Source organism: Cololabis saira, chromosome 17 (genome assembly GCF_033807715.1).
Source record: "Cololabis saira isolate AMF1-May2022 chromosome 17, fColSai1.1, whole genome shotgun sequence".
Taxonomy (NCBI): Eukaryota; Metazoa; Chordata; class Actinopteri; order Beloniformes; family Belonidae; genus Cololabis; species Cololabis saira.
This window is the reverse complement of record NC_084603.1, coordinates 37,739,464-37,750,126: the sequence shown is the minus strand read 5'-3', so window position 1 is coordinate 37,750,126 and position 10,663 is coordinate 37,739,464. Positions and strand designations below refer to the sequence as shown.

The 10,663-nt window shown below is 40.9% G+C and overlaps 1 non-coding gene across 1 annotated transcript; it reads right to left on the bottom strand.

Moving 5' to 3' along the window:
• Positions 1 to 265: 265 nt before the first annotated feature.
• trnal-cag (transfer RNA leucine (anticodon CAG)) lies at positions 266 to 348 on the bottom strand. Its single transcript has one exon. It is a non-coding gene; the product is annotated as a tRNA-Leu (tRNA).
• Positions 349 to 10,663: the final 10,315 nt, after the last annotated feature.

Sequence of the window (10,663 nt, the reverse complement as noted above, 5' to 3'; positions counted from 1 at the left end):
CTGAAACGTTTTTTTACAAGAAATGGTCAAGAAATTGAGTCTGCATATATATTAATGGTTAATACCAAGTTTGGTCAAACCTAAAGCATATGAAATAAAATGAAATGTTCCCTTAGCAATCCCACAATGGGGAAATTCTTTCTCTGCATTCAACCCATTTCTAGTCAAACTAGGAGCAGTGGTCACCTGGGGAGCGGTAAGGGTTAAGGACCTTGCAAAGTGTTGACCTCCTCTATAGCCACTAAGCTACCACCCCAAAGACTACGGTCAGAAGTGGGACTCGAACCCACGCCTCCAGAGGAGACTGTGACCTGAACGCAGAGCCTTAGACCGCTCGGCCATCCTGACTGTATGCATTAACTAGGGCTGTCAATTTTTTTTTTTTTTTTATTTTTAAACCTTGTCTGCACACATATTAATGGTTGATACCATGTCGGTAAAAACCTAAGGCATATATGTGCATTATTACTATATTTAATATATATACATATACACATACGCATACACATACATATATTTACACATACAAAACCCAGTGAGTTTTTGTGTGTGTATATGTATATGACTGAGTGGCTGTATGTGTGTGTGTGTGTGTGTGTGTGGCTATGTGTGTGTATGTGTGTGTGTATATGTATATGACTGAGTGGCTGTGTGTGTGAGTGTATATGTATGTGTGGCTAAGTCTGTGTGTGTGTATGTATATGTGTGGCTATGTATGTGTATTTGTGCATGTATGAATATATATGTGTATGTGTGCGTCAGTGTTTATGTGTGTGTATGTCTATGTGGCTATGTGTATGTATGTGTGTGGGTATGAGTGTGTGTGCGTGTGTGTATGTATGTGTGTGTGTGTGTGTGTGTGTGTGTGTGTGCGTGCGTGTGTGTGTGTGTGTGTGTGTGTGTGTGTGTGTAATAATCCTATCAAAGCTCTAATAACACTAACATCCTATAAAAACACCTGACATCCCATAATAACACTAACATCCTATAAAAACACCTGCCATCCCATAATAACACTAACATCCTATAAAAACACCTGACATCCCATAATAACACTAACATCCTATAAAAACACCTGCCATCCCATAATAACACTAACATCCTATAAAAACACCTGCCATCCCATAATAACACCTATCGTGTGTGTGTGTGTGTGTGTGTGTGTGTGTGTGTGTGTGTGTGTGTGTGTGTGTGTGTGTGTGTGTGTGTGTGTAATAATCCTATCAAAGCTCCACCTGAAGTGTATCTATAGTCGGGAATGGGGAGTTTTTGTGTGTGTGTATATGTATATGACTGAGTGGCTGTATGTGTGTGTGTGTGTGTGTGTGTGTGTGTGTGTGTGGCTATGTGTGTGTTTGTTTGTGTATATGTATATGACTGGGTGGCTGTGTGTGTGTGTGTGTTTGTGTGAGCATGTATATGTATGTGTGGCTAAGTGTGTGTGTGTCTATTTATATGTGTATATGTGTGTGTATGTGTGCATTTATGAATATATATGTGTATGTGTGCGTGAGTGTGTGTGTGTGTGTGTATGTCTATGTGGCTATGTGTGTGTGTGTGCGTGCGTGTGTGTGTGTGTGTGTGTGTGTGTGTACAGGTGTGTAGACCTCTGTAAAAGAAGATGTTTTGGTATTTTGTTGTATGAAGTAATCAGCTGTGTTAAACCAACTTTCAAGTTGAAAGTTCAGCTGAGAGTAGGAAAACATGCAGTTCCTTGACTGACCGCTAAAAGGCTGGCTCCGAAAGGTGGTCAATCTCAATTAACCATCATGTTAAAATATTCAACTTTGCAGCAGAAATAATTTACAGCCTGGTTCAACAATTTCCATCTTCATAGATAGATTTCACATCCAAAACTGTGAAGTAAGTAATTTGTTATTTTTTTCATTTGTATTTATTTATTCTTTAGTAACACAGGAGGTAGAATTGCATAAAGAAATAGATCTGTGTAAAATGAGGGCCCTGGACTATTGATTGGTGACCAGCTTAGCCTTGATTCTTAAAATTAAGAAAAAATGGTAGGTCAGTGAGAAAGATCATTCGCATTCAAGTGGAAAGCATTCAAGACAGTTGCCAAACTTGCCAACAGTGCACATCCCAGAAAATGTACCCCAAGGTCAGATTATACAATGTTCGGAGAAACTAAAACTGTAAGATTTGCATCTCAGAGTCTACAGGCTTCACTGAGCATGTTAAACGCTCCAGTCCATAACAGAAAGAAAGAACATTGGTAAAAGACTGAAAGAGTGTGGTTTGTTTGGAAGTTCCCAGAAAAAAAGCAATTTCTGTCAAAAAAGAAAAAGAAAAACCACATCTGAACAAAGTACAAGACCCCTGGACAATCTCCTAAACAGAGTATAGGAAAGAGAGCAATTTTATGGCCTTAAGCTTGAGGAAACAAAAACAAAACAGTATTGTATCAGAAGCATCTTATACCTACAGTCAAACAACAACAGTAAGGAGTTGGAGTTTTGAGTTGTTTCTTGTCACCCACAAGACCAGAGGACCTTGTAGTCATATGGTGCTTTTCCACTAGTACCTACCCAGCCCGACTCGACTCTCCTCGCCTCAGTTTTGCGCTAGGGGTCTAACGTGCCGAGTAGATACTTTTCTGTAACTACTGTGTCGAGGTTCTAAGCGGCTGTATCTGACGTCATCACATTACAGGCCACCGATTGGTCGGGGGGTTGGAGTCAGACGTCTGAGTCAGGCGGAGGAAATCAGAGAAAGAGCGACTCTGACGGCTTCTTGTTCATTTTATTCGACCAGCAATGGCAGCGTAAAAGTCTGTTTGGTGATCCAACTCTGAGTTGCAGATGTTCATAAACCTGGTTGCTGAGGAGAGAATTAAAAAGGGATCTAAATGACCAGATCTACCAGGAGCTCTGTCACTTCATAACTGCTCGTGACCCCAGCTGACTTTTCAGCAGCACCGAGAAAAACAAACAAAAAAAAAAACTTTGCCGCTTGAAGCTTCTCTCACTCTCATTTTTTAACTTGATATCGAACACAAGCCACAGACCCAGCAGCACATCTATCATCTCCTCCAGGTTCTACATCTTTAATGTTGTTGTCTTCTTCGTTTAGATCACACAATCAAATACATCACAGCACCTTCACTCCAACCCTCCTACTCCTGCTCCAGGTGATGAATTGTTATGGAAAAGAAACTTGGCCGAGTTGAGATGAGTAGAGCCGAGTAGGTACTAGTGGAAAAGCGCCAATCGTGTCAAATGTGATCTCCTCTGTATTATGTGTCACCATCTGTCTGATGGCCAGTGCTTGGATTACCATGCTTAAAGCCAACAGAACAAAATCTTCATCACAATGGCTGAACATTAAAAGAATACACATTTTCTAAATCAAAATCTCAACCCAGTTGAAGTGCTGCTGTGGGGCTGTAGACAAGCAGATTCTACAATGATTTTGAATAATAAGAAAGTTATTGCTATTAAAGGGGGATCTACAAGCTACTGAACAGTGTCAGTAGCCTCTATAGTATTGCCCAGATGATGTATTGTCTTTATTAGGGCCCGGGCACTATTGTATCTGTAGGAATCTTTCTCGTTTTTTTTTTTAATTTATTGGTTTGAATTAATGTACGTGGCCTAATGGCTCAACAGCGTCCCCTAGAAAACTTTGTGCCTCAAGCCCCACAATACGGTTTAATGTACATGAATGAAAATCGGTACACACCTGTATCATGTCACAACTTGAAGAAAAGTCTCTTGGCGCCATGGCCGAAACCCAACAGGAAGTTGGCCATTTTGAATTCATCGTGTAATTTTGGCGAAATTTATGCCATTCCTTCGGCAGTTAATGCGGCCCAAACAGTAACGTGCACCCAGGTGTGTTATGCATCAAAACATTACTTTTCTCAATCAAAAGCGTTACCATGGCGACAATAGACGCCAAAAAGCGCGCCCACCTTCATCTGATTGGTCCATATTTCATAGTTCCTACTTTATGCCATAACTTTTGAATGGTTTGATATAAAGAGTTGTGGGTGGTGTAATCGGACTCGGTATTGAGTCTTTGACCTTCATTGGCATGAATTAGCCCCGCCCCTTCTTCTGATTGGTCGATATTTGACGGATCCTACTTTCTGCCATAACTCTTGAATGGTATGACATACAGAGTCGTGGGTGGTGTCATCGGACTCGGTTTTGAGTCCTTGACCATAAATGGCGCAAATTAGCCCTGCCCCTTCTTCTGATTGGTCAATATTTTATAGTCCCTATTCTCTGCCATAACGTTTGAAACGGGTTGTGATAAAGACATGTGGGTGGTGTCATCGGACTCGGTATTGAGTACTTGACCTTCATTGGCCTGAATTAGCCCCTCCCCTTCTTCTGATTGGTCAATATTTGATAGTTCCTATTTTCTGCCATAACTTTTGAATGGTTTGATATAGAGAGTCGTGGGTGGTTTCATCCACTAAATGTCCAGGTCTGAAGAATCTACATGCAAGTCATACAAGCTTCCACTGCAGCCTGAACGTGCACAAGGGTGCGAGGGCCCGTTCATCGCTGCTTGCAGCTTTAATTAACCTTGGGTTTTGTTAAATAAACTGTGGAACTGTGGAAAATCTTACAGATTGTTAGTAATCTAAGGTTATAATTGTCTACCAACAATGAGAAGATTTATTTTAGATTTAATACAAAAAGCCCAAGGATTAAAAGAGGACATTTCCACATGGCTGTAGATCATTGGAGGTTTACTGGGAGAGATGAGTGCAGAGGAACATGATAAATAAATCACAATAAGATCACGCAATTACACTCCAGATGACTGCAGGCTGGGTGGCAGCTGAAAAGTCTTGGTGAAGGGTGAAAATGAGACGAGACTGAAGCAGAAAGTTCATGTCCTCTAATTTTCAAACATGTTAAAAGTGATACGATGACAGTTTGCAGGGTTTTTTTCCCTTCAGCAAGCAGATGTGACATTGAGGAGGAAACATAGTCGACACTTGAAAGAAGCGATTCTGAACTTTGTCTTCATAATTTGACATGTGTCAAAAACCACAGGAGAAGGCAAGGAAATTTCACAGTGTCTCGGTGATGCGTTGCTGATAATCCCGGCTCGTTCGTGGGTGTCAATTTTTTCTAAGTTAAATATGAGGTCCTCAAATTGACTGTGTTTATATAACTCTTTCTAGCCCTGCTGACCCCTCAAAGCACTTTTACACTGCACTACTGTACATTCACTAGCTGTACAGTCTGTCTTTTGTATGTAAGTAGTGCTTTTTTCTTTTCATATTCAAGGTCACACAGTTGTGTTTTGGACTATGGACTGCAGAGGCCAAGATTTCAAGCATAGACCAGCAGATGACAGCTGTAGATTTAACAGTGTGGACTTCACAAGTATGTTCAGACCTGACTACTCATGTTAATTTAACATGATCTGACACGCAACAGTACTTCCAACTTGCTCCGCTTAAGCATACTAGGAAGTGAAGAAAAGTATGTTTCATCAGCTGACCACTGGGGACTTTCTTCAAAAGCGACTAAATCTCCACTGCATGCTAAAATGTCCAACCTTTGCAGCAGAAGTAAAAATATTTACAGCCTAATTCAGTAAAGTGTTTGACGGCCAGATCTCAGACCCATGACACATGGGCTGAATTTTTATGTACCACAACAGATAAAATCATAGTAAAGGAAGACATTTATGCATTATTAGCTGTTCTTTGGTGCCAGCTGCAATCAATGGTGTTAATCACCAGCTGCCATCACTTCTGCTGTGAATCAATAATGAAGGGAGCATTATCACTCTTGTTGACCAACTTTGTACCAGTTATGGCACTTTTACACTAGTACCTACTCAGCCCGACTCGACTCGCCTCGCCTTGTCCTCATTTCTTTTCAATACCCAGATCAGAAGTAGGAGGGTTGGAGTGAAGCTGCTGTGACGTATTTGATTGTGTGATCTAAACGAAGAAGGCAACAATACTAAAGATGTAGAACATGGAGGAGACGATAAATGTAATGCTGGGTCTGTAGCTTGTGTTCGATATCAAGTTAAAAATGAGAGTGAGCAGTTATGAAATGACAGAGCTCCTGGTAGATCTGGTCGTTCCTTATCGCCCGTCTAGTTCCCTTTTTAATTCTCTCCTCAGCCACCAGGTTTAAGAACATCTGCACCTCAGAGTTGGATCATGAAACAGACTTTTGCTGCCATTGCTGGTGGAATAAAATGAACAAGAAGCCGCCAGAGTCGTTCTTTCGCTGATTTCCACCTCCTGACTCAGACGTCTGACTCCAACCCCCCGACCAATCGGTGGCCTGTAGTGTGATGACGTCAGATGCAGCCTGACTCAGCCCGCTTAGAACCTCGGCAGAGTAGCACGCCTTGACCCCTAGTAGTAGTAGTATGTCCTTTTCGAGCCTTGTGGCCCATAGAGCTGGTGTTTCTGTAGCGCAAACGAACAGGTGGTAACCACCCCCAGGATAGGACGCTAGTCTATCGCTGGATGCTTCCCCTAGCAAAGCTAGGTACCCATTCATACACCTGGGTGAAGTGAGGAAAGCTGAGAGCAAAGCATCTTTCCCAAGGATGCACAAAGTGACACCAATGCCAGGGTTCGAACCCACGACCTTCGGATCATGAGTCCAAAGCCCCAAGCACTTGGCCACTCCACTCGACCCCAAGTGGAAAAGCGCAAAACGGAGGCGACGCGAGGCGAGTCGAGTCGGGCTGAGTAGGTACTAGTGTAAAAGCGCCATTAGTTGCTACTTCAGCTGCCTGCTCTGGGCGAGCTACCTCTACCGCAAGACCAGCCTTGAAGGGACCAGGTGTCAGTTGTAGCCCAACCACTGCTGCTGTCATCTTTTCTACTATAGCCACCTAGCTTGGCTGAGGCTAGGCTACAGACAGATGTTTGTCCTATTGCTGAAGGAGCTTGGCCAGAGTTCTGGTGGTCGTCATTTCACATTTAATTTTGGTAGCTACTTTCAATTGAATCACAAGTTATGTAACGTAATTATGAGTAAGAGCATCATAGTTTATTATGAGCTAAGCTAACTTTAAATAGATAGCTCGTGGTAGTCAAGTTGAGTAGGTTCTGACAGCCAGGCTGGTTGGTTCTGCCCATTTAGATGTTTTTGATTAAAATTTGGATGGGTGGAGTTAGCTCCTTGAAACACAACACCCATAGAAATAAAAAATGGCTTTAAAGCTACTCATCAGAAACCAATGGCTGATATCAGAATGTTTGCTAGTTCTCTTTCTAAGGCCTATGATCTGACATCGTCCCAAAGAGCTTCTGATATTGTAAAAGTATAATCATCCTGGCCTGGGATTCAGATGAAGTCAAGGTGTTCATTACTTTTCCTTCTATTTTTGTATGTCTCCAAGAACTTTTTGAAAACCTTTTAAGGTGTGTTTGGTTTATTATCCCACAACAGGGGTTGGGATAGGCTGTTGCATGTCTCTGAAGAGTGGAGTGCTGGTTTTATTTGGTCAAGGTGGAGTCAGTATGGTGCAAAAACACCACACACCTGAATAGTCTCACCCACTGTGGTCTTGTTCTCTTTCCGGGTTTCCTGCTTATGTACACCCCCCAGTTACTGCCACACATCAAGGAAAGAGAACTGTAAAACACTAGCATGTCCAAACCCTGCTTGTGACCTTGTTTGTCCTCCCAAAAATGGGCACAGAGATGCTATTTGTCCTCTCACACCACTGCTAGGTAACATTCATAATTGAGATTTGATGATTGCAGTCTTTATTTAGGAAGAAAACAAAGCTTTAGTGGTGATTAAATATTATTAGTATGCTGACTTAACATTCTGATCAAAGTGTGATGTCATGGTTCCTGCAAAAATTCAAAAAAGACATTAGCCTACTACCGCCATCGGTCGAAACATCCCTTTTTTGAATCATTAGACGAGCCATCTACAGTGAGTGTAAAAAATGAGTTTTAGGAAAAACTACCATTTCTTCTCTTTAGTATATTTTCTGTTGGCTATTCCACTTTGTGCACTTTTAAAAAAATATATATTTTTACTCCCCGATTTTTGTCACATTTTTATCACCCAGTGCTCCTACCTAAGTCACTTGAAGGAGGTTTCATGATTTTGGGTGCATATATTATTTCACTTTTTTCAGCTTTAGTGGACTTTACTGTGCAGAACGAAGCATTCAAAGGATGAGAGTTGAACAGGTTGAGATAGTTGATAGCAGTGAGGACAACAGACTTCTGTTGACGAGACACTTGCTCATCCAATCCTGCTATCGATCACCATAACATTTTTAGGAATATGGATTTTTAGGATTTATGTTAAGGCAATATGGTGTTTGTTAGCTGGTTAGGTGCAAAGGCACAACTAATGGGAAAATTGGTAGCCTATTAGGTAATTGCAGCTATTTATTATTAACATTTATGTTTAATTTATGATGTAACAAAGGGGCAGGGTTAAATAAGTTTTACTTCAACCTGCTCCTTTTCGGACACTGTTTTTTTTCCCCTGTTTTTATTACGTTTTTGTTGCTTTTTTTTCTGTATGTTTTGAATTTGTTTTAAAATCTTATATTTTTTTTATGTGTTCGAAATAAACAAATCAAAAAACAAAAAAAAAAAAAAAAAAAAAAAAGGAATAAAGTTATCCTTGACATGACTATTTACTTGTGTTAGCATGTTTCGTTTCAGGCATCATAAGCTAATGAGTTATGCCCCGTTTCCACTTTCCCACAGTTAGACCATATGAAATACAGGTCACCATGCACCCTGGTGTCCAACACAGGGATGTACAGTTCTGAATGGTCTGGCTTGATGCTATTGGTAACGAAGCTAATGCATCTCGTAGAGAGACAAAGAGTCTGTAGTTTATTACAATCTACACTGTAATACTGTAAGAAACAGTTTGAAAATAGTCAAACAAATTTCAAAAGTTCCTTCTTCAAAAGGAAAAAGCTTGTTATTTGTGTTGTGCTAACTAGCAATGAATGCTAACACAGGGAAAATATTGTTCTCTCTAAAATCCTGTTCAGAGGTTAACATTTTTTCAGTCCACACAATCCAAATCATGCTCTCCAAACCACCGAACAGAGGAGCTCTGGAACAACAGAGATCGTTATGAGGAATGAGTGGACTTATATATCAGGAGTGCACAGAAGCAAGGGGAAACGAGGTGTTGGCCCTGACCACAGTCACAGGCTCACTGAACTTGCAGCATCTTTTTTTATATAAGAACGGTGCTGCACCTCTACAGGGATGTAGCCTACAACTCCTAAACCATTGGGCATGACAGCTAAAATGAAAGTTTTCTAAGCTTTTAGTAACTCTGAAGACTTACAAGAGAATAGAGTTTTTGAATGCATTTATTTTTGTCTCAGGATGCATTTGTTTCATGGTTTGTCATCCTTCAATAGTGTTCTCACGTGTTTTGCTTTGGCCTTATCGTGCTCTCTGCACCTCTCTCCTGTCTTTTGTCGCTCAGTCTTTCTCTATCCTCCTCCTTTGTGTCTTTGCTCACTTTATCTCTTTTTTCTTCCAGGCAGCTGGCTTGAATACTGATAGAGCTCACTCTGGATCTGATTAAGTCTCCACTCTGCAGAATCAGACGGTAGACATAAATATCTGCGGGCATCAGAGAGAGATGATTCCGTTAAAGAGGACTGAGTGTAGATCAGGTTTCTACCCCTGATGAAAATCGATGCGACTTGACCAGCTGCAGAGTGACTCAACATGTCAGCTGTAAAGAGAGCAGCCATTATATCATTAGAGCTAATTTCATCTTGCTCTACTTGTGTCTCCATTGTTATGCAGTCATTTAGTGAGGATCATGCATGTAGATGATTCACAACTGTCCATTGTCATCTTTTTCATTCCACTTCTAACACCGGCAATGGAGCTTTTGAATTACCATTAGCCCTTTGGTGGAGCTAAAGATGGCTCTAATTTACACTTTAAAAAGAAATCAGACTCCAAAAGCTGTCAGTTGCTCACTTTTCATGAGAGCAACAGCTTCTGTATCAGGTTCAGGAAGGGACAGAAAGCAAGGAAAGAACTGTGGTTTTCTGTGCGCACACTGATTAACCAATCATGTTTTAACTCCAAACTACATTTTAGTTTTGTGAATTATTCAAACCATCATAAAAAGTTTTCATGACTTTTTGTGAAGTTGTTACAACCAACCCAGCCATTATGAGGTCACAAGCCGGTGTTTTCATGACGCTGGTCCCAGGCCCGGGTTAAAGGGGGAGGTTGAGCCAGGAAGGGTATCCAACATGTCAAGTTAATATGTGGAACGCAATTTTCTGCTAAGGAAAAATTAGAGGTACTGTAAAGGTCCATTTAAGGTCCATTTATATTCCACTTTCATTTAATTGTACAGATATCCGTTCTAAACTGCCAATGGAAACTAGCTCTGTAGCTAAAATTGGGTGCATTTCCATTTTTAATTCTAAATGAATGTACACTGTCCCTTCTCAAATAAACTGAATTGAATTGAAACGTTGTGTCCGTCAACAGCTGATATTCTGTTTCACTGTGAACCACCTCATCAGGTGGAGAGGTCCGTACAGAACACCTGTGAGTGAGATGAGAGCTTCATTTTTCATTTTCATTTTCACTATGCTCAATACTGCCCCCATGACTTCGGGTGGTATTGCTCTATTTCATCTATCATATTAAGCATAGAGACTCCGTATCAAACACAGA